Genomic DNA, 24,455 nt, shown 5'->3' on the forward strand with positions numbered 1-24,455 from the left:
AGCAGACGCCACCAATGGTGATGCAACTTGGTAACCACAGGGAAGTCATCAGTTTTAATGTCACCCGACTGTCGGACACGCCCATTGTGTTGGGCATGAGTTGGCTGGACAGGCACAGTCCAACGCTGGCTTGGTACCAGAGACAGCTGATCTTCGGCTCCTCTTACTGCGCAGAACACTGCATCCTGCCCAGGCAGGAGGGGGAGGAGGAGGACTCACAACTGCAGTTGGGAACGTTGCAAGCAGTTCCCCACAAATACGCGGACTTTCTGGAGGTCTTCTGCGAGAAAGAGGCAGACAAGCTACCACCGCACAGGCAATATGACTGCAAGATTGACCTCCTGCCAGGGGCGACGCTGCCGAAGGGGAAGCTATATTCCATGTCTGAGGACGAACTACAGGAACTCAAACAGTTCATCGATCACAATTTGCAGCGCGGTTTCATCCGGGAGTCCAGCGCAGTAGGGGGCAGTCCTGTTTTCTTCGTGAAGAAAAAGGACACGCCCCAAAAAAGATTGGTCGTGGATTACCGCCTCTTAAACAGAATGACCAAGCCCTCCGATTTCCCTATGCCCAGGATTGACGACCTGCTGGCGACGGTGCGCAAGGGACGCGTGTTCACCAAGTTGGACCTGCGAGGAGCGTACAATCTCATCCGTATGAGGGAGGGCGATGAGTGGAAGACAGCCATGTTCACGCCTCTGGGCACCTACGAATATAGAGTTATGCCTTTTGGATTGCAAAATGGCTCCCACGTTTTTCAAGCTTTTATGCATCACGTGTTGGCGGGACTCCTCTACAAGAAGTGCGTCTGCTTTCTGGATGACATCCTGATATTCTCTGACTCGCAGCAAGCACACGACCAGGACGTTCGGGAGGTGCTGAAGAGGCTGCAGCAGCATAGACTGTACGCCAAACTGGAGAAGTGCCAGTTCGACACGACGGAGGTGGATTTCTTGGGTTACAAGCTGTCGGACAAGGGGCTAGCCATGGACAGCGCCAAGGTTCGTGCGGTGTTGGATTGGAAGAGCCCGCGCAACCGGAAAGAGGTCCAGAGGTTTGTCGGATTCGCCAATTTCTATCGCAAGTTCATCAAGGGGTTCGCGATGCAGACGGCAGCTATTACGGACACGCTAAGCTCCAAGAAAAAGAAATTCATCTGGACGGAGCAGGCGGAGCGGTCCTTTCAGACACTCAAGCGTCTCTTCGCGTCGGAAGAGCAACTGCTGCATATCGACCCCAGCAGACCGCTGAGGGTGGAGACAGACGCGTCCGATAGAGCAGTGGGAGCGGTACTGCTGCAGAAGGACCCGCAGGGGGTCTGGAGGCCGGGGGCGTTCTACTCCAGAAAGCTCAGCAAGTCGGAGCAGAACTACACCATCTGGGATAGGGAGCTGCTTGCCATTCATGCAGCTTTCAAGGCGTGGAGGCACTTCCTGATCGGCGCCAAGCACACGGTGCAGGTCTGCACGGACCACAAGAATCTGGAGCACTGGCGCACGGCTCGGTTCCTGAACCAGAGGCAGATCCGTTGGGCGGAGTTCTTTGCTGACTTCAATTTCCGAATTGAGTACGTCCCGGGCGACACCAACATCATGGCGGATGCCCTGTCCCGAAAACCGCAGTACCTCGAAGAGGCGACGCCAGCGGCGGCCATGCACATCTTCGCGCCAACAGCGTGGGCGTGCGCTTCAGCCACAGTAGACCTGGATGCGGTGCGAAGGGCGTTGACGGACGACTCATTCGCGCAGGCGAAGATGGCAGAGGTGCACAAGGGCACGGCGAAGGGCGACGAGTTCCAGATACGAGACGGCTTGCTCTTACGTAAAGGGGCCGTCTACGTGCCGGGAGACGAACTTCGCGCCCGGGTACTGCAGCAGCTGCACGACGCACCCACGGCCGGGCACTTTGGCACAGAAAAAACGGTGGAATTGGTCGCAAGAGACTTTTGGTGGCCCAGACTGAGGGGGGAAGTCGCGGACTACGTCGCGAGGTGCGACACCTGCCAGAGGGCCAAGCCGGTGCACAAACCACCGGCGGGACTGCTGGAACCGCTGCAAACGCCGTTTGAACCATGGGAGAGGGTGGCCCTGGACTTTGTCACGGATCTACCCAGCTCGAGAGGCAAGACAGCTGTACTAGTGGTGGTGGACTTGTTCACCAAGATGGCACATTTCATACCGTGTGCGAAGGTGGCCACGGCAGAACAAACAGCCAAATTGTTCATAGATCACGTGTTCAAAGTGCACGGGCTGCCACGGTCTATACTGTCCGACCGCGGACGCCAGTTCATCTCGAATTTCTGGCAAAAGCTGATGGGCTTCCTGAACGTCAAGATCAACCTGACATCGGCAAGGCACCCGCAGACCAACGGGCAAGCGGAGAGGGTCAATGCCATCATGCAGCAGTACCTGAGATGCTATGCCAATCAACAGCCGGCGACGTGGGTGGATTACCTGCCGCTCGCCGAATTCGCCTACAACAACACGAAACACGTATCCACAGGGGTGACGCCGTTCTTCGCCAACAATGGGAGGAATCCCAGAACCTTCCCGGGACTGGACAGAGTGGGGGAAGGGGAACCACAGACGGCGGACGCTTTCGCATCTGAGTTGCAAGAGGTCCACGATCAACTCAGACGGCAGCTGGAGCTGGCGAAGCACGCATACAAGGTCCAAGCTGACAAGCACAGGCGAGTTGGCGAGGAGATCCGAGTGGGAGACTGGGTCTGGTTGGCAGCCCACGCGGTGCCGACCCGATCGTTAGCCAAGAGGAAGCTAGGGCACAAGCAACTCGGTCCATACCGAGTCGAAGCGCAGATCAACCCGGTGGCTTTCCGGCTGGTGCTACCAGAGGGTTCCAGGATGCATCCGGTGTTCCACAGGTCGGTGCTCACTCCCTACAGGGCACCGCACAGGTTCCAGGAACCAGGAACGGCACCGAGTCAGTCTCCAGAGCGGACGGAGGTGGGAAGATTGCCACAGCAGGACCCCATCAACGAAGTCACGGAGATTTTGGACTCCAGATGGGGGGAAGACGGAGTAGAATATCTACTAGCAAGGGAGGGCACCCGGGCCAGTACTAATAGCTGGGTGCCGGACTACGCCTTGGAGGAACCCCTGCTCAAGGATGAGTTTCATGCCCTTTTCCCACACAGACCTATGCCAGCGGGCTTCTTCGACGACTGGTTGTTCACGCCCACGCTTTCCTCCAGCACGTTCCATGGCTTCGACTCGGAAGGGGAACCCGCACCGCGCACACGTTCCCCAGAGGGGTCACCGGAGGGTTCGGCGTCCGACAACTCGTATTGGTGGGACGATCGGCCAGAGGAGCAGTGGCGCCGGAAGTGGCAGGAGACACCAGGTCCAGCGACAGACGCAGAGACGGACATGGACGTTTGCGGGGAGGACCTTGGTTTCGAGCACGGCGGCACCGAGATGGAGGCGGAGGAGACCACTGTTGACGAACGCGGGGAGGAAGACTCGGAGGTCTTCAGTTGGCGGCCAGCAACGGGGAGCGAACTGTATCCGACATTCACTCCCGTGATGACGGAGCACCCACCAACCACCCTTGAAAGCGGGGAGGGGGGAAGGGGGGGCTTCGAGGGGGGGATGGATGTCAGGGGTTCAGGAGCAGAGACGCAGAGAAGGGAGGAGACAGAGAGCGAGGGGGAGGAATACGAAGGAAGGATGAGTGGGGATGACGACCCGAGATCACCGAGCCTGTCTAGCGAGTCCGAGGATTCCCAGAAGGGAGCGCCAGCAGCCAGAGCAAGGGGGGAGAGCAGGGGGACACCCCAGGAAGAAGGGTCCAGAGAGGGATCAGAAAGCAGCAGTTGGAGATCGGGACCCACGTTCCCAGCCGGGAGCAGCGGGGAGAAAGGGGACCAGATATCGGGCTCCGGAGACTTTCAGAAGGAGGGAGGGCATGAGTCAGGAGTAGTCACGCCCACCTCGGGGAGCGAGGAAACGATCAAGAGGAAAGTGGAGAGTTGGGCGCGCGCGCCAAGTTCAAATGTAACGGAAGCTGGCGCAGCCAGCAGCCCAGAGAGTGAACCGAGTCCCAAAGCCCGCCGCAAGGAGGCGGAAGGGTCAGGGGGGTCCGCGTCAGAAGAGAGTAGGAAAGGAGAGACCCAGGGGGGCAGAAGGACCCAGAGACGGAAGGAAAGGCGCAGGAGGTGGAGCAAGGCTAGGGTATTAAGCTGGTGCGCTAGAGGCGGAGACTCAGACGGGTCTTCGTCGTTCTGACCTAGAAGAAGTAGGGCTGCACGTTGCAGTTTGGAAATGGAACCTGTAATCCAATAAAGACTCTTTGAAACTGAACGCTGGCTGACTTGGTCCTATGTGAGCTGGGACTGGGCGGCAGCCCTGACACAGAACAAAACAAAAACCATTTAAAATTTCAATTTCAACATCTTATCTTTCTTTCCCTTATTTCCTCGACCTCCTCACACCTCCCTTTTTGTATTCCACTTCTGTTAATTGTTTCAGCAATTCCTTTCCATCTTCCTCTGTTTTCTATCCTATAATTGTCTTAACGCATTCTAACCATATTTTTCCCTTTAAAGCTCAATTAATCTATTTATACTTAATTCCAATTCCTATCCATCTTCGCCTGTTTTCTATCCTATAATTATCTTAACACATTTTAACCTTATTTACCTTTAATACTCTATTAATCTATTTATACTTAATTCCTTATAACATTTCTACTGAAGCCATCTAACTTCATTCCAAGGTTCTTCTAACATTCATTAATTTTACAATATTTCTATAAATAATCTTTAAACTTTTCCCAGTCTTCTTCCACCGACTCTTCTCCCTGGTCTCGGATCTTGCCAGTCTTTTCCGCCAATTCTATCTAGTCCATCAACTTCATCTGCCATTATCCAACACTTCTGTGCTTCCAGGAGACAACCATTCTCTCAGCCAGCAAAGAGCAGATGATTCACAACAAAGTTTAGGGGTCTGGCAGGGCAGGTCCACCTCCTTCTTTAGCATCCGTCAATATCTTAAGTTTTACTCGAGGCTTCATGCCCTGCCAAACAACTCCAAAAACATCCCTCTGCCACCTCCTGATACAATCCATCCCATCCAAAACTTGCACTGTTTGAAAAGAAAGCAACATCCCCGGCATCACAGCAACCCTCATCCCCACCACAACGACTCGGCCCAACAATAGCAACTTCAGATTTGTCCATATTTCCCAATCCCCCTTCTCTTCAATCCAACGTCCTTCACAGTTGCCCTTAAATAAATTCACATTTTTGGCAGTCATACTGGCCCCCAAAAACCTCTCTTTCTCAACCGATGTTAGTCTAGTCTCCTCCTGAAGCTCTGTCAGGCTTTCCTTTCCCAATTCAGGTAGGGCTCTGGTCCTCAAATTCTTCTGTTTTCCTTTAAGTTCCATCATAACAGATGTCACATCGAATTGCCCTTGAATGGGTGGGGCTCTTTCACACTCCAATTGTATTATTTTACATTCAGCAGCAAGGGTTTTCTCCCTGACTTCATCCGCAGTTTGCCGTGTCGACGTAAATTCCTGTATCGATCTCTGGATGGTTTCTGTGTTAGTGTTCACCTTTTGTCCCAGATTGTCTATTTTCCTGTGAAGCTGTTCCAAAGAATCATTTATTTTCACTAAAGTGACCACTAAGGCCTCTTCTGTCGACATTTCACCTGTTTTTTCCCTTTCCATTTACCATAACACTTGAGAAATTCAAGGTCAATTTCAGAGTCTCACAGTTCTTATCTTGCAGCTGGAAGTCCCCCTAGCCCAGCTCTTATAAAGTAACCAATTTCAGATATTTCCACTAGAGGGAAACAATGTCCCCTTTAAACACAAACTCATACAATCCAAAGTTAATTTCAGATTTCAGATACTTTTTACTCCTTTTTAGAAGCAGCCGAAGACAATAGAAACAATGTATTTCTCTTCCTTTGCTAGCTGTCAAGGAACGTTCTAAATGCTGTCAATGAACATTCCAAAACGTCAGTCCTACTGGCAGCCCGTTTCCAGGGTCAGAGCGGCTTTATTTTACTCCTTTCACTCTCTCCTGCAGGCATACTCAGTCCACAACTTCCCCCCCTCTTCTCCTGCCTCCAAGGGGGGTTTTGTGCTCTTTACCGATGGAAATTTAGGCTTTTACAAAAGGCTTTCCAAGACTTCAGCCTAGAGCCTCCTTGCCTCAGTCTGTTTACAAGTAGGGAAGGCGGACTTCCTGTTTTGAACCTCCCCGTTTCGATGCCAAATTAAACTTGTAAAATCTGATTCTTCCGTCTCAGCTCTACTCACGGGTAATTACTTTGAAGTCAAATTGTCCACAGGAAAAAGTCAATGTTCTCCGGCACCACTATGCGGCTTCGCTCCGTGGAAGAAGCAGACAATTCGAAGCACCGCTCCTCTCACCCCACGTCGCTCCGGATCCCTGAAACCGGGTTTCCCCGCGAGTAGGGGAGGCGCAAAAGGTGCCCGCCAAATCCCGCGTTCACATGCTTCTCCCACGTTGATTTTTACGGGTCTCTGCCTTCGCCGCGGTGGTACAGACCCAAATTCCCACGGGGCAAGTTCCTCCCGATCAGAGGAACTCCGCCATTGCCGGAGGCACCAACCCGGAAGTCCCGTGGGTATTTGTTTCTAAGCATTACAAGATAGAAGAATTCAGGAGAAAGCTTCGATTTTAGCAGTGGTTCCAGGCCAACTCTCACATTTATTTCTACCCTGAGCATCGACCGTGACTGAAATCTGAAACTACCTCCTTGATCTGATGTCCAGGGAGGGAAATGAACAAGGAAAGAGGCTGCTGAAGGCTATTTGCCTTAGGCAAAGGCTGACGCATTATGAGCGGCACCAAATTTGAGGCCTACCACTTTACATCCTGAAAATTAGGGTGGGCTATAAATCTAAATTACTATTCCAAATTTTATTTCCCATTGGATCAAGGCAAATTACATAGTATTTTAAAACATACAAAAAAGCAAGATTCAAAGTGGGGGTAGAACCCCCCTCCCACCTCGTCCCCAAATGAATTACAACAAAACATCAGTGGAATTCATCTGATGATCCCTTAGAGGAAGATTTGCCACCCACAAAATGAATTACCATGCCAGACATAAATCCTGTAAGTTTCAATAACGGCAATTGCTTAACAAAAGCCTGATGTTTTCCGATGGAGTTTCTCCCAGCTAGTGTGTGAACCTACCAGATCCCAGAAGTTGACCCCTGTCTGAACAATGCAGTTCAGTTTTGCTGGTAGCGTGCTAGTGACCTGCGCTAATCAGACGTGCCTGCTGATAAAACACCATTTGAAATGTGATGCCTGAAAATCACTAATAGGTCTGTTTTGCAGCTGTCACTGGACATCTGGAATTTCTCTGCTCTCCTAGCTTTTTTGGTGGTGGTTAGCTGCTCTGCAACGATGTGTAACAGAAAGACTTCGGACTTCATTCCTCTCGCAAAACTCATATTCTATGTTCTCAGCAGGGGAAATGCAGGTACAATTGCATGCCTTCAGCATTTCCTTTCTGAATGTCCAAAAATCAGTCCTTTGAGGTTGATAAAGCATAAAACACGACCAGAGTTGAAGAGTAGCCACTGCCTCATGGTGACTCTCCATGCCCTGTTCAAAAGCCAGCCCTAAGGCAGAGTTCAGTTGTCCCGCCTGAGGCAGTATACGCTGATAACTATTGAAGGATAGCAAATGCTTAATTATTTTCATTTATTATTATATACAAGATCATTATTTTCAAGATTATTAGCAAGATACTGGGGATGGGGGCAGCAGACATGGGTGGTATAGGATGGGCAGCAATTCACTTCCAAAATATGTTCCACTTCCCTAGCCAATGAACAGAAGTCCAACTGCTCAGTTGGGGCTGTGTTGGAATTGGAGCAGAGTTCATATGCTGGAGCTGCTTGCACTGTGACAAGCCCAAACGGCAATATAGTGTCTGTAGACAAGAATCAAGGACAAGAAGGGCATGTAGCAAAGAATCATCAAGGATGCATTAATTCAATTATGCAACAGCTAAAAGCAAAGGGACGCGGGTGGCGCTGTGGTCTAAACCACTGAGCCTAGGGCTTGCCGATCGGACCGGCAGAAAGGTAAATGTCATTTCTGTGCACTGCTCTGCTTCGCCAGAAGCGGCTTAGTCATGCTGGCCACATGACCCGGAAGCTGTACGCCGGCTCCCTCGGCCAGTAAAGTGAGATGAGCGTCGCAACCCCAGAGTCGTCCGCAACTGGACTTAACTGTCAGGGGTCCTTTACCTTTACTTTTAACTTCACCTTAAAAGCAAAGCAATAAAGTGTGCCAGACGGGCCTTTAGGAGTGGGAGGGGGCTAGCTTATATATGTTTGGAAATAAGCCAAGCCATTCTCCACTTTTGTGAAAACAGCATGGCTCATTTCTCAGCCAATTTGACATGAGCATCTCTAAAAAGAATTCTAAAACCAGACAGATTTGAACCAGAATTTCTGTAGATAGCGGCTGTTTTTCCTGCAGCAAAGTTCTGAAACTAAAGCACAGCATTGTTTATGTAAAATTGACAACTCCTAATTCAGTGTATCTGCTCCATCCATTCATCTGATTTCACCAAGGAGGAAAAGGTGAAGGGAGACTTGCCATGCCTTGGAAAGCTTTCAACCGCAGAACTGTTTACTACAGTCCAATTAGATGGATCTGTTCAAATTCATCTCATGGACCAGGCTGAGTCTACTGGGATGAAAATTAGAAAAAGGTTCTTGTTTGAAACATGAAATACTTAAAATGTATTGAGCTGCTACGCTAGACATATTTACCTATGAGCAAGTCCTACTGAATTCAGTGGGCTTACTTCTGTGTAAATGTGCAGAAGTATTAAAGCATTTTAAATTAACAGGAAATCACCTAAAATCTGACCATGTTAATTTACTCTTGTTTTTTTAAATAATTAACAAATATTTGCATTGTTACAGAATGTGGGCATGAAGAAAAAACTTGATATTCTGATTGTATACTATAAAAATAAAATAAATTTCTTTCCTTACAGTTGTGCAACAACAGGTTATATTATTTAAAAGGGGATCAGAAATAGATGCCATCTTTAGGGGGATCAGAAATATGATTGGTCTGATCTTGCAAGGTATATCTCACAATTCTGGTGTCCTTTACCACTTAGACAGCAAATATTCCATCCTAAGTCATTTCTACATCTGCAGCAATCTCTCAGATTTCTGAACTCCCTGGGTAGGAGTTACCTACATTCTGATTTTATTTAATATTGGTATTCTGCTTTTCCAACAACAAAGCAGCTGACAATTAAAATGAGATTTAAAATGAGCAGACATTATAGTCACTATAATCATATGAAAAGCACAAGGCAGAAAATGAAGAAATTCACCCAACAATGAATGTAAGAGTACCAACTCATTAGGGATGCGGGTGGTACTGTGGGTTAAACCACTGAGCCTAGGGCTTGCCGATCAGAAGGTCGGTGGTTCAAATCCCCGCGACTGGGAGAGCTCCCATTGCTCGGTCCCTGCTCCTGCCAACCTAGCAGTTCGAAAGCACGTCGAAGTGCAAGTAGATAAATAGGTACCACTCTGGCAGGAAGGTAAACGGCGTTTCCGTGCGCTGCTCTGGTTCTCCAGAAGTGGCTTAGTCATGCTGGCCACATGACCCGGAAGCTGTACGCCGGCTCCCTCGGCCAGTAAAGCGAGATGAACGCCGCAACCCCAGAGTCGGCCACGACTGGACCTAATGGTCAGGGGTCCTTTTACCTTTACTTTTACCAACCCATTGTGATTCAAAATATCAGAAATAGCTCCTGGCAGTGGCACTGACTTGGGCCCCAGACTGTGGGTGCCCAGTGCAGCACTGTGTAGTGACATCATGGCAGCAATGTGCGCCATGATGTCGTGGTGGCATGGTGGTGTGGTGGCGGGTGTGTGCATGTTCCGGCACCACAGTGACGACTCATAAAGAGCCTGCACCTCTGCCATGGGGCCTCTGTCTGAGAGAGGCAGCTGCGCATGCACCCCAGAAGCACATCCATGACTGCAATGGGCCCCAATGGAGACCCTGCTGTGGAGACCCTGGCACAGTTGCTGCTGCTGTGCCAGAGCGCCAGAGGCAAGGAGGTGGCCAGTGGCAGCGGACAATAGAGGCTGGGCACCCACAACAATTTGTGTGTGTGTGTGTGTGTGTGTGTCCAGGCCCCTGGGGCCCCCTGGAGTTGGCGCCACCGGATGCAGAGTGTCACCCCTGTGTTAGCTGACACACACTGTCTGGAATGTATACAGGATTATTTAATACTTATTTAAAAGTGATTTTGTGTATGTATGTATGTGTGCAGATTAATGCAAAAACAAGACATTGTGGATTTAAGAATTCATGTATGTGAAACTGACATGGATTAGATATAGACTCATGCGACTTGGGATGTTGTAATGGAGCAACAATTCGTCCACCCAGTTCTATGTACATTTTGTTTTATACTGGAAACTACAAGATTATGTTGTTTGATTTAGTATTATCAAGCTAAATGCAATAACTAAACTGGAAAGCCTTCAAAAATGCATTTCATTTTTGCATTACAAGCCTGATAATCAAGCCAAGTTGACTAAAAAGGTTCACTCTGTTGGGCTCTATTTCAAGAAAAATCTGGCTGGCTTTAAGTGAAAATGAATTAAGGCTCAGTCACAAATTTTTCATCAGATTAAATCCAATATATGACCTTGGATAGAATCTTCAGTTTGTACACAGCATCATTTAGCAGGAAATCCTTGGTTGAATGTTTACATGTTATTTGCCACTGTGGGGAACTTGAAAAATCAATAAGCAGCATTCTGTTTCTCCTTAGTGTGTGTCATGTCATTTCCTTACATTCAAATTATTCCATTTGCTTCAATAGAGGCCATCTGCCCAGATATGTGAAAAATGAACTAAAACAACAACAACATGGTCCAAATACAAGGAATCTGAAAATGTATCATTGATTCATCATTGATTTGGTTAGATTTTCTGCCCTTTACTCTCAATTGGCATCAGTCCATTGCAAGCTGTGCAGTACTCAAACCAATGTAGGTTGTTCTGTGACAACGAAATTCATGTCATACAGTCCCAGTCAGTAATGTAGTGAGGGCTGCCGGTGCCCAGGGCCACACAGAGGGAGGGTGGGAGCAAGGGAAACAGACGGAGGACACATGCATATGCAACTAACCTGCTGAGAACCCGAAGACCCCGTTCCTCCCTCTCTCCACCTGGCCCAGGTGAAGAGGCCCGACTGGCCTCATAAGGACTGCTGCTGTTGCTGCTGCTGCCCAGCAAGGCCTGGTGTATTTTAGGGGAAGTTTTGTCGGGAGATTTTGCTGTTATTGATATTAATTTCTTTATTTTTATGTGGAAATTGTTCAGTTTGGTTATGTAGTTTTTGGTGTGTTTTATTTATTTTTATGACTGTTTTGCTATGTTTGCAACTAAGTAAATATTGCAAGCTGCCTTGAGCGTTGTTTTAACTGTGGAAAGGCAGCATAAAATTAAATGGTGGCAATGACAATGATGAACTGCGTAATGGCATCCGCGTCACCCAGGAGATTGCAGCCACAGATATAAGAAGAATCATTCCATTGCATGGAGAGATCACTTCCTGGTTCTTATGGAGAAGCCCAGCAAAGGAAGCGCATAGCTTGTGCCCCTAACAATTTTGCGCCCAGGGCGACCATCCCTGTCTCCCCCCCCCCACACACACACACACTATGCCTCTGGCCCCATTTACCTTTGTGGAATGTTATAGGTAATTAGCCATGCACATTTCACCAATGAAATTAACATGCCTTGCATAGAGTTGAACCAAAACGGGTTGCCTCATTTTCAGTGATGAGAGAGTGTTATCTATTTTCTGAAATGTTCTGAACGTATTTATATTTCAGAAATTAGTATTTCCATGTTGCTACACCCCTTTGAATGTCATTTTCTTCCTCCTTTGTCACTGTCCTTGGTCTCCTTTACCAACACTGCCAGATTATTGCCATGATCCACACAACTTTGTGGATGGTCTCATGGCACTATATTTGATATGATATCATGGATTATGTGTTGTTGTTGTTTAAAAAAATCACCTTAGGCAACTGTATATGAAGAAATATGGGTTAAGCTTTGAAAAGTCTGTCTGGATTTTGGTGGCCTTGAGCTTTGAAAGTCTGTCTCAAATTCAGGTGAGGATGGCCTATGAATTGGAGGAGGTGATTTACAAGAGCTCCCTCACAACTTTGTTGGGCTTCCCCCCACCCAACACCCGAGAGCCAGTGTGGTGTAGTGGTTAAGAGCAGTTGTCTCGTAATCTGGGGAACCGGGTTCGCGTCTCCGCTCCTCCACCTGCAGCTGCTGGGTGACCTTGGGCCAGTCACACTTCTTTGAAGTCTCTCAGCCCCACTGTTTGTCGTGGGGGAGGAAGGGAAAGGAGATTGTTAGTCGCTTTGAGACTCCTTAAAGGGAGTGAAAAGCGGGATATCAAATCCAAACTCTTCTTCTTCTTCTTCTAGACTGGGGGTTGCCATAATGGGCCAGGGAGGGAGAGCAGCCACAAACCCAACAGAGCTGTGAGGGAACTGGTGCAATATTTGTCAATCCCTCCCAAATATTCCCAGCACCTGCCCCCAAAGCCAACCCGCCCCCCCTTATTTGCGTCCTATGAATGGGGCTGCAAAAAACGGACCATTTCCCCCTGGATTGAGCAGTGGTATGCAGACAAAATAGATGGAAAATGATGCTGAAAAGAGCAGCCAAAGGAGTACAAGATTGCCAAACAGGATTTAAACAATGTGAAGTGAGTATTTTTGTTGGCTACTTTTTCAGCGGTTTGGAAGGTGCAACTTTGCAAGCAAATAGAGGGTGATACCCAATGTTCATCATACTCAGAGTAGATTCATTGAAATAAATGTATTGAAGTAACTTAAGTTCACTGAATTCTACTCTGATCTAGTCTGAGGATGAATAACACTTGATATAACCCATAGGAATTACAGAATACTCTGTAACCTTTGCCCTGCACAGTTTTGCGACATTTATGAAGTACCCCTTCTTTAAGTCAGCTTAAGCACTCCATAGATATGAGGCATAATTAGGAATGTGCTATTTTGCATTACTCAGAGTCAAAATTCAGTGAAGCCTATTTTACAAAATGGAGAAGTTCAGTGGCCTGGTCTTTTCAGCAATAGCTCAGTGCTGTTCCTAATACCAAACATTTCAGCCTTCTCATTAGGAGCAAGAAGAAGCAATAGCAAACCACTCAGCATTTATATGGGGACAATGACAGCATAGTGAACACTCAGGTCTTAAATTGGGAACAAGGGCAAGTCATAACAAACTGGCCAGCGGAATTTTGAATGGGGAATGATGTAAACTTACAGAAGAGCACTAGCATGCAAACTAAGCATTTAGAAAATTCTAGCCTAGAAAAACAAATCTCTTTATTTGCCAACCAGTGTCCTTCAGTTGCAATGTCACTTTTTGGACAAGGCTGGCTTAAATATCAACTAATATCAACAATAAGCAAGTTTTGCACAGCCCTAGCAGAAAAGCATACAGAACAAACTCAGAAACAAAGGCTTATTTGTTCTTACTTCATAAATGCATTTAGGCACCTGGTCCATGCCACACATCAAAGCATAACATTATTTGTTTGTGCCAGGTACAAACCCGTCAGTCAAGGGCTCTGCCTCTGCTGTGACTGTCCAGGTGTTGTTTCACTCCAGCTCCACCCAGCATGACCAATGATTGGGGATTATGGGAGTTGTTGTCCAAATGTCCTACCTTTGACCTGCGCACCATGGAGACCAGGGGCCTAATTCATCAACTCTCTCATCTATGGCATTGGTCCTATAGATCCTGCCTGGTTCTTTGAGATCTTGATGATCCTGACTTATCAAGGTGCTTCTCCCTTGTCTACCAACCAGCTTCTGCATCCTAATGGCTTCCCTTCTTGCTAGCAGGAAGTAAAAACTATTGAACTTGTAGCTCTGAAGGAAGCATGTCACATAGTGGAGCACTCCACTCTCTTCTCTCAAATGACAATTCTAGAGTTTTCTCCACAAGGGCTCCCTCTCTACCTCCCTCTCAGAGCACTCTTTCCCACCACACACTTGGGGATCATGTTTCTATAGCAGGACACGGTCCAGAGCGACTCGGAGCAACTCTGACTGTCCAGTTCTAGCCTTTCCTTACCAGAGATGTTTAAAACAAAAGGCTTGTCTTTTAGATAACATTACAATAAAGTAAAGGTAAAGGGACCCCTGACCATTAGGTCCAGTTGTGGCCGACTCTGGGGTTGCGGCGCTCATCTCGCTTTATTGGCCGAGGGAGCCAATTACAATATTACATTATTTTATTTTTAAAAAGCTAATTGTCAGACTGATATGCAGCCTGCTGAATTAATACAGGTTGTCACCAATTAGAAAGGTCTCCTGCACCCACTCTGCTGAAATTCATGGTCTGATGGGGTTTTCCCCCCTGATACGATATACTTTCTCTCTCTCTACTGCTTTCCTTTATTGTATGACATTTTTACTGATGTCTTGTTTCATTTTTATGGTAAACCAATTTAAGAGGTTGCTTCTGCCTCAAAAGTAGTATATAAATAATTGCAGTAATACTAAGAACAACCATAATAGCCCCTCTGCTAGGTGAATGTAACAGCAGAGCCTTTACTCATACTCAGAGGTCCTATCTGCCTAACTTAATGAATGGTGTTTTTCTACATACATCAAGTGACTGCAGGCCTTTAAAGTCTCCCTATATTTTGGCAAGAACAACAAAAGGAGTATTAGACAAGGTAACGTTCTTCCACAAGCACAAATGTATTGTGCTTGCCATCATATGGAAATAACAGATCTGCAGAGATTATAATGTTGAGCATAATAGAGTTCATGGTTTCTCAGCTATGGTCGTGTGAATGTAGCAAGAGTCCTAAGCGCGCTCTTAAATGTGCAACTGTGGGAGTCAAACAGCTTTGCCAGGCCACATTTTCCTTACAGAGCGTCTTAGTTCATGTAGCTGGGTTTTAAAACTGTTCTGGGCCCCGTTAAATTGTATTCCAGACACCACAGAGCATCTTACCCAAATTTATTCTGTGGCCTCTGCTCCGCTTGCTACCAACAGCTGCTTCTGGTTTGAGATTTTTAGATGGAGAAGTGGGGGTGGGGGAGAAAAAAATAGTTCTAATAGTACAAAGACAATTTGCTCTCAGGGTTTATCCCGACATATTAAAGGCTAGATTAAGAGATGCTGGTTCATCTGCTTCAAAAGAGAGAAGATTACATGTAACCATAAAATGTCCTATTTAACGTTAAAAGGCCTAGTTTTATGAGGCCATTGGGGTGCATCTGCTGAAGCAAAGCTTGCAGCCTTGGCTTCCAGAACTTGATTTTATTAGAAATGCATGGCCAGTCTTAATGGGGGAGAGGACACAGCACACAAGCTTAATCAGAAGATAATTTGAAGCCACTGAATTAAATTAACAAAGAATGGTCTAACGCCACAAACAGAACATCCTCTGGGGCATATCACAAGCTGGTGCAGGATGTGGCCTTAAACCTTGGTGATAAGATTGGGAGCAAATTGTCTAATCCAATTGGACTGAAACCCTGGTTAGCCTTGGCTGTGATCAACATTACTACCACTAAAACACAGCCCGGTGCAAATGTTGTCATCTTTGAAGTGCAGGCTTAAGAAGTTTTATTCTCTGAGGCATCTTAAATAAAATAACCTCGTTTTCACAGATCTGATGGAAAAAGGAAGCTATAATGCAAAATTTATTATGTATATTTGTTCTGTTGAGTTTATTTCCATTTTCATCAATTTTATTAGGTCTAAAACAAGCAGACATATGAAATTTATCAATATATAGATAAAATCAACAGTTTTATTGTTTGTAGTGGTATTTCATTATGAAAATTTTATATTGTTTTATGTAAAACACTTAAGAGTTCTTTCTCTCCGTTAAGTACAGCAGTATATAAATCTTGTTAAATAAATAAATTAAATTAAACTGTAACAACCTATTAGACTCACATTTCCGCTTGCCTACCCAAGATTGCTGCGTGGTCCATAGTTCAGCAGGCTACAGCAGGAATGGGGAGACTTTTTCAGCAAGAGGGCCACATTCCCTATTGGGTAACCTTCGGAGGGGGGGTCACATGGCAGTAGTGGGTGGGGCCACAAGCAAAAGTGAGTGAAGTAATTACCAATAAAAGTTATTCTTGCACAAAGGCTTGCAAGAGAGGTTAAAAATTATTTTTAAAGTTTCTTTCTCTATGTTCGAAGCAACAGGAAGAACAAGCAATTGGTCGATCCTCTGTGTGGAGAAAACAGATAAATGTTATTGGGTAAAAGAGAGAAGGCGGAACTGCTCAACACATGCTTTGCCTCTGTATTCACCCAAAAGGAAAACAATGCCCAACCTGGTGATAAGAAAATAAATTATGTAATGAGTGATAGGCAGCCCAAGATAGGAAAAGAGGTAGTAAGGGAACACCTAGCTCTTTTAAATGAATTCAGATCTACAGGGCCTGATGAGCTGAACCCAGTGGTGGAGCGACATGCTCTGGGACCCGGAGCAGTGAACAGGTGGAGGCGAGGCTGGTGCACGTCACAGGGGAGCATGGCGCACGTTGCGGGGGGCATGTGTTGTGCTTCCTGGAGGTGCACAGCGAGTGGCACACATCCCGGGGGCGCAGCCGCAATGGCATCCCCCCCGGAAAAGCACCCGGGCCAGGCTGCTCCCCCCCCCCACCCCGCCTTCGTCCGCCAATGGCTGAACCCAAGGATACTAAAGGAGCTTGCAGATGTAAACTCAGAGCCTTTGTCTGTGATCTTTGAGAATTCTTGGAGAACAGGTGAGCTCCCTACAGACTGGAGGCAAGCAAATGTTGTCACCATCTTCAAAAGGGGGAGAGAGAAGATTCAGGTAGCTACTGACAGGTGAGCTTGACATCGTTACCGAGAAAGGTCCTAGAACAGATAATTCAACAGTCAGTCTGTGAGCACTTAGAAGAGGAGGGCAACCTAGATGATCAAGGGTCCAGAAATCAAGCTGTTAAGTTGTGGGTTGACATAGCAGACGACACAGCGATTTCTCCAAAGCAGCTCTTTATTTTGTAAGCTGGAACAGAACTAAGCTGAGGAGCTCAGTCAGCCTGCTTATATAGAGCTCCAGAACAATGTAACTGTTGCCATTTTCTAAAACTATCCGATCACTGAATGTCACTTTTCGATCCTTCATTTGCATACAAAACTATCCAATCACTGAACGTCACTTTTCTATCCTTCATTTGCATAACTATCTACAGTATCCCCCTGCTGGCCCAGGGTGAGAACTTCAGTACATAACACAAGCCTTATGAGGAACGGTTGAAGGAACTGGGCATGTTTAGAAAAGAGGGGACTGAGAGAAGTCACATGGAAGATGGAGCAAGCTTGTTTACTCCTGCTCTGGAGGGTATGACTTGAACCAAAGGCTTCAAGTTACAAGAAAGGAGATTCCAGCTAAACATCAGGAAGAACTTCCTGACAATAAGAGTTGTTTGTGAGTTGAATGGTCTCCCTCAGGAGGTTGTTGACTTTCCTTCCTTGGAGGTTTAGAAGCAGAGGTTGGGTGGCCATCTGTCGTGGATGCTTTAGCTGAGATGCCTGCATTGCAGGAGGGGGTGAACTAGATGACCTTTGGGTCCCTTCCAACTCTACAATTCTAGGGTTCTAGGTTTTCTACACCCACCCACCACACTCCATCAATCCAGGAAAGCAAAAGGCGTTATCTGAATTCAAGGGATTAATTCTATCCAGACCAAAGCACTCAAGGAGGGAGTGAAGCAAGCCAGTGAAGGCTACAGCCGGGGAGGGAATACGGTGATTATGGGAGGAGTGTGGCCTGGAGAGAGTCCCAAGAGTGAGAGGAGCACGGAGGGTTGCATTTTGCCTCTCGGCCTCTTGGCATCCCATCCCTGAGCTATAAGCAACAAAGCACAGCAAGGCACACTGTGGGGAGGGCAGCATTTGTATCGCAACATGCAGCCATGTGGTTGAAATCTCTACTTTAGATTTGACTTGTGGCGTACTTGCCAGCAGGAGAAAAGTTTTCACCCATCAAGACTAATGCTTTGTGATTTCCCTGCAACCCCACCCCCACCCAAACCCCAGCCTATTTGTAGGTTTCATTTCCCAAAAACTACACCGTAATGGTAAAACCTTCCTTAAGTGGGGGCTCTGCATATTCCACAATTGTTTTGAGCCAAAACAGACATTTGTATTTAACACTGAATTAGCATCATGAGACTTTCAAAGCATTTAGACAAAAGACACATTTCAGCCCCTGGTGAATGAAATGGTACAGCAAATGAGTTTTAAGACCTGGAGTTTTCATCACTGCCATATGCAAGAGATACACACAAACAAACAAATCTCTCTCTCCCCAAGCCCCCTCCCGCTCCCCACAAATAGCTTATCTAATGTCTGGCAGGCACCTCAATCTCCAAGCTTCTTCCCCTCCCCTCCATAAACGCCAATAAAATTCCCCATCTTTGAAGAATGGGGACAAAGTAGGTAAAAGCAGTACATGCTGCTCTGTGGATTCTGTTCTCTCAAAATTAAAGCACAGTGTTCTCAGGAATCAGTGAAACCCTCCAAAGACAATAATAATAGCCCTGATGAGATTTGCTTCTTCCAGAAACACTGTCTTTGAGACAATCTCTTCTGTTCCTTGTGTTCCGCCTGGGATAACTAGTCTCCTTTTGTTCCCATTGGATATTTCACTGGCATATCTATGAAACACTTACTTGAAATCAGCCATTGCAATATTTGAATGATCTAATATTTGATTTCTTACGGCAATCTAAAAGTAGGCTTCTGCTATTGGGATCAAATGGAGCCCAATTAAGTTATCTACATATTAAATTACACACTTTACAATAGCTCCAGCTACAGCTGCAATCCTATGCATGCTTACATGAACTGAATGGAAGCCCCAACACCTAAGATTTGAAATATTCAAATTAGAAAATACGTAATTTTATAGTGCATGAATAGCAGCAGGAGAGAAGCTGTAGCTGGGTCAACTGCAAAGCAGGTAAACCCTTTGTTACCATCTTCCTGCTTTGCTTTGCTACTGCTCCTCTCTGAAGGGAGAGGAGAGAAGCTGGACCATCTCTGGAGGTAGGTGTGCTATGGGGGGGGCTGAGCCCCTCCAATTTCAAGAAGGGGGATGGACCCCATCAAAATTCCCTGGCAGCTGCATGCTCGCCAATGTTGACATTGTGTAGCCCCAGCCTCCTCCATCACGGGGGCAAGGCGGTGCACTTGCCTGGAGAACATGGGACCCCCACACTACTGATTGATAACAGCTGGCCTTGATACCAGACTTCAGGGTAGTGTAAGGAGGTTAAATGGGGGGAACTGCTGGTTCGATGTGAATGAGTTGTAGATGAAGCATAGGCTGAGGTTTTGTTTATTCGCCAATTAGTGGGTCAGAGCATTGCTTTGTTTATTATTTGAGTATCGTTAATGTTGCTTGCTACTGTTTATGTAGCTGGTATTTTTTCCCATGGATGCTATGCTATATGAAATATTAATGTATTGTATGATGCCCCCCATATTGTATCTCTTTCTTTGCTGTAATATGCTTGGACACCTTTGAGTGACAAACGACTAAGAGTAGTTGAACATGATGATTTTGATTATAAGTATAACAGAGAAGATATGAATGCAGCTGTAGAGATATAACTCTGGAGCCCGTAAGAACATCCATTGGGATATCTGGCCTGGGAAAGACCCCTGCTGGAAGCCCTGCAGAGCTGCTGAACGTCAGAGATGGATCCCTGGTGTGACTCAGTGCAAGGTGGCTTCCTGTGTTTCTAAATGCAAAGCCCACAAAGGTCAGTTGTTTTGCAAGGAACTAAGGGAAATCTACCCCCCTCCCCAAATTTGGGGTGGACTTCTGTATATTTTCTTCTTTAGAAAAATGGTAGAGGGGAAGAGCGATGAGTATCAGATGGTATTGAATGAGGTTTTCTATAAAACAAAATCTTGAATCCAATAATCAAGGAACAAGGGATTTAACAGGTTTTGGGATTGCTGTTTTTCATACATTCAATATATTTTTACCTTTTCAATTCCTAGCTCTGCATTTATCCTCAGATTAAGCTGACAACGAGATTGCTTCAAAATGTAGCTAGAGAGCAATTACATCTTGGTATAGAGCAGAAGCAGCCCAGATGTTGCTGGACTGCAACTCCCTTTATCCCTGACCATTGGCTATGATGGTGGGGGCTGATGGGAGTTGTAGTCCTGCCACATCTGGAGTACCAAAGCAATGGGATACCAAATGCTTTGAATCCCAGGGAACTTTTTTGTGTTTCTAGTAGCCAAGTCTTTTCTGAGTCAATATGTGCAGCAGACCAGTCTTCTAGGAACCCGTCTATGTTTGGTGGCAGTATATCTGCCTATTGCTGTATGCCAACATGAGGATGGTGTCACACTGGCCAGAGCAACCATGCCAGAAAATGGAGGGTGGCACTCTTCTGTTCAAACAATGGGAACCTGAGGGGATGTTTTTGGACATCTTGTGTTCTGGGACAGCTCCCATGGCCAGACCATGGATGCAGAATAAGAGAGGCAAAGTTCAAGACGCATCTCCTTGGACCATTGTTGATTGTATGGCGGCAATTTGGTTAATGTCAAAGGCTTGCTCATGTTTTGCTTTGTCTTTTTACAGCTACCTTACTGTGAATAAGGAAAAAGTAGTATTCCACATGATTGCTATTTCTGCTTTCAGTCCACAGCTGTGACTTTTTGAAGAGAAAAACCCACTTGCTTATTAATGTCTAACAGATTGGCCTACAACTTGTTTTATAATTTGTTCTTGGAGGAGAATGAGAATCTAACTTTTCTCTTAAACAAACATTAAAGAAATCTGTAGTTTTACCTTAGACTTTGTTCCAAGGCTAAAAACAATGCAGTTTTTGGAGAAAAATTTAAATAGCCAATATCCTGCATGTTTGGCTCCAGTTTTGTTTCTTTTTTAAACAAAATCAGTAAATGAATCAGGAAGCATCGAACTTTTTAGCACTAACTTTAGCTCTGAGTTCAGGTACTATATATCTCCATATCCATAATTATTTATTTATGTAAAACTGATTTTGCATTAAAAACTCTCTTTAAAATCATGATAACTTGATTTATCTAATGTAATAAGAATGGGAAAATAGATTTATAATATCAAAATAATACTAGAATGCAATACTCTATGAGAGAAATGGAAATTACTGTAATGGAAACTAAGGATGTCAGGGAACTCTGATGAAAACAGAAACGGGAGTAGAAATTGCAGGTGTTCACTTATTAGTCCCATGCAAAGCAATTCAGCAAAAATGATCAGTATTTGCTGTTGCTGCTACTGTCAGTCTGCCCCTCCTATGTGATTCCATAGTTTTTCCAAGTATTCATTGCTTTTCTAAGTTATTATTAGGTCACCATTTTCTGCATCTCCCGCCTACCTCACTGCCTCCCCCCAAAAAACCCTCCTCATCTAAGTAGCTGACCCCATTTGGACCATTGTAATGTGTTATGCCCTGTGCTGGTAATTGTAGTCCAGCAACATCTGGGGAGCCCTGGTTTCCCCATCCTTGACAAAGACAACATCTTATCCTATGAATTTTGAAGGACAGTGCTGCACATATGTCATGGGTTTCTCAGGTTAACCTATAAAATTAAAATTAAAGCACTGATTGCTTTAAAGATAGGGAGAAAAGGATACCGGTTTCATCTCTTCATCGTTACCTACTTCTGTAGAAGCTGTCTGTGGAACATTTCTAACTTTTCTTTTAAAAAGGTTTAAACTGAAGGAACCAAGCCATTAACACAGCGCTGAGACAGAGCAGCTGCCATACAAGATGCCAAAGAATACTTAAGCAAGTGTTGGCAATGTAGAGAGAACAGATATGCTTAGGCAATGAAACCTGGATGATAAGCAGTTTCTCTTCAGAGAGTGGTCATCACCTGGGCCTCAAAGAGGCTGAACACGACTTTGGTCAAAGGCCACACATGGATCTTATAATGCCTACCACCTGGCTCTCATATTACCATAAGTGCTTATGGAATAAACATGAAAAAATGGGCTATGAGCCAGTAAGAAAGGTTTCCACTGTATAAAAAGGGGCAGCACTCCTAAAAGAAATAGTACTATTCGCAAATGGTTTACTGGAGACAGATAAATTTGCTCGGTGTGTTCCTGTAGCATAATATCATTGAAGCAAGTTGGAAATTTACCCTGAAGTGGCAAACATTCCCAAGTGACAATGAAAATATGCTATCAGCATTAAGTGGAACGTAGTATATATAGAATGTTCCTAAATATATGCAGACACACTGTTAGTTCTCTGAAAGAACATTTCAAAAAGTCAGATGTTATGGGGCTATTATGCTACAGATTGCCACATTATGAAAACATAAAACTACATCAACATACTGTCTCAGTTTCCACTGGCCAGCCATGGTGTTGTGGGATTGTGTGAAGGCTCCCTGAGCTATTGCAGAAGCTTTCCTCCTTACCTGGTCCTAAGCTGTGCTGCTACACTGCTGTCACCAAGCTTTAGCTTAGTGCATGGGTTGGCAAACTAAGGCCTGAGGGCCAAATCAGGCCCAATTGCCTTCTGGATCTGGCCCATAGACTGCGTGGATCACCAGCATGTGCGTTCTTTCCCTCTCCCTCACATGGCACCGGCACCGCCTCCTCCCTCCCTCCTCCTGGCTTCTCCCCGCCCTGCCTATAGGAGGAAGGAGGCTGGGCTTTGTTGGTGCCAGCAGCAGCAGCGGCCACCATTTTAAGCAGCCCCTCTCTGGAGCCCTTTCACACGCCGCTCATCGTCCTGCCACTGCCACCAGCTGCTCGCAAGACACAGGTAAACAGCTACTGGGGCTCATGGTGCTCTTGCATCATTTCCCCCCAAAAATATAGTCCGGCCCCCTACAAGGTCTGAGGGACAGTGGACTGGCCCCCTGCTGAAAAAGTTTGCTGACCCCTGGCCTAGTGTGTCAGCCAACCCTGGGCTTCTGGACAAATCAAGAGCTGTGAACAAAGAGCAGTCTGGAGTGAGCAAACCACAAGTTCAGGTTCAAATAACACAATAAGCCAAACCATGGCCTAGCTCACAGCAGCACAGCAGAGGACCAGAGGAGGAGCAAAATGGCTGTAATCTTCCTCTCTGGGAACCTGTGGGCTCCTATGTTCACTCTCGGGCATGGTTTGGCTTAGCATTGTGTACAAACCAGGTGATATGATGTCATGGACTGGTTGGATGCAGAGGAATGGTAGGCGGACCCAGCTGGGCAACCACCAAGGGAAGAAGGCTCAGATGAGTGGTCAGAGAGGGAAGACTGGGAAGAGAAGGCATCAGAAATTGAAGGGGTAACAAGGTTAAGTGAGTTGGGAAGGTGTGCGGCAAAAAGAAGTCAAGAATCATAAGCTGAAGGCTGAAGCTGGCAAGTGGGAGGAGGGAGGACAAGAGGCAAAGGTGAGTCAGGCCGGTGAAAAGTCACAGATGTCTCCCTGTTCTGTTCCAACAAGATCCCCTCCCTCACCAATCTCCCAGAACCAGGAGAGGCATGAAAAGGGTGGAGGAGAGATTGGCTCTACACAGGCACAGTCTCTGATTGCTTGGGGAAAGCCCTGGAGAGAAGGAGACATAGACAGCTGTGGGGAGTGGGAACCTTCAGTCTCAGCAACTGATTTCATGGAGGAAGACCCACTGAGTGAGCAAGGCGTTACTCAGGTCTGCCGGGGAAGGATTTAAATTGGCTGCACTTGAGCTGCTGTGCTCATTGGGCCTGACACTCATTTCTAGGCCACATACTATTATACTCACTTTGCTATAATTCACCACCCATTTGCTTTCCAATTTAATGTGATAAAAGCATATGGCTTTTATACACGTTATTGTTCAAGACCATCTCTGGAAAAGACAAGATCTGGAAGCAAAAAAATGTCAAGGTTTGACATCCCATTTGCATTGCATTCTTTTTGCATTGGAATGAATGGTGTGGAATAATGTAATAATTTGATTCTGCCACAGCAGACAGCAAGACGAATAACATGGCTTTTGTGGGAAACCAAACTGCAGCGGAATGGAGACAGTGCTGCAAGTGTGGAATGCAGGTTGGAACAGAAATTGTGCATTCTTACATCCCTAGCTTCTAATCACAGAAGGAGCAACACTGCAACGGCTCCCAGCCACAACACTAATGTCAGAAAGGGTCCTAATAACTCTGCAACTTGAATGTGTGTCACTATAATTCATTTATATGGTGTTCTCCTTGACTTTCAGGGTTTGGGGGCTCTTATAGCCTGTATGGGTTTCATAAAGAAAACAATACAAATGGAAAATTTGGAATAAGACACAGTTCATTTCAAAACTTAGTTGACATTCCACCC

Source organism: Podarcis liolepis (assembly GCF_965112155.1).
Source record: "Podarcis liolepis genome assembly, chromosome: 10".
NCBI classification, from domain to species: Eukaryota; Metazoa; Chordata; class Lepidosauria; order Squamata; family Lacertidae; genus Podarcis; species Podarcis liolepis.